The sequence below is a fragment of the Plectropomus leopardus genome, unplaced genomic scaffold (genome assembly GCF_008729295.1).
Source record: "Plectropomus leopardus isolate mb unplaced genomic scaffold, YSFRI_Pleo_2.0 unplaced_scaffold44674, whole genome shotgun sequence".
Classification (NCBI taxonomy): Eukaryota; Metazoa; Chordata; class Actinopteri; order Perciformes; family Serranidae; genus Plectropomus; species Plectropomus leopardus.
The window spans coordinates 1-584 of NW_024648977.1; the positions used below are offsets into that span (position 1 = coordinate 1).

General features: G+C 44.7%; 1 non-coding gene across 1 annotated transcript; it reads left to right on the forward strand.

Moving 5' to 3' along the window:
* Window positions 1-405: 405 nt before the first annotated feature.
* On the forward strand, window positions 406-478 carry trnav-cac. The gene has a single exon. It is a non-coding gene; the product is annotated as a tRNA-Val (tRNA).
* The last annotated feature ends 106 nt before the right edge of the window (window positions 479-584 follow it).

Consider the following 584-nt stretch of genomic DNA (forward strand, 5'->3'; position numbering starts at 1 on the left):
GAAATCAAAAAACATGATCCTCACAGTGCTCCCAGGCTTTTCCAGGTTAGAGAGAGAAATCACTGCTGCTCCAGGCGTCTGTCACTCAAAGGACAAGATAAACTCATCTCTTTAAAAAAAGTGGGGGAAACAGCGCCACCACAATTCCACCTTTGGCCAAAAATATATTGCATCTGTAATAATAATCACTACCATAGACAATGAATGGGAAAAGTTAGTAAAGTTAGTGATCACTATATCCGGCTCCTGCACGAAAGGTCCCCGGTTTCGAAACCGGGCGGAAACCTATGACACGTTTTGGAACAACTTGTTGTTTAAACCGTACAACGTGACCATAGGTCTCTTTCAGCACTTATTGACCAAGCATGGAAGACTAATATCTGATTGTGGCTTGACACAGCATGTGTTTCCGTAGTGTAGTGGTTATCACGTTCGCCTCACACGCGAAAGGTCCCCGGTTCGAAACCAGGCGGAAACAATAAGAGATTTTCATTATCGTGTCTCAAACATCACACACGTCTGTGTGGTCTGATGTCCTGACACCGAATGACTAGCTGCTGCTGGCGATGATCAAGAGGTCTGTA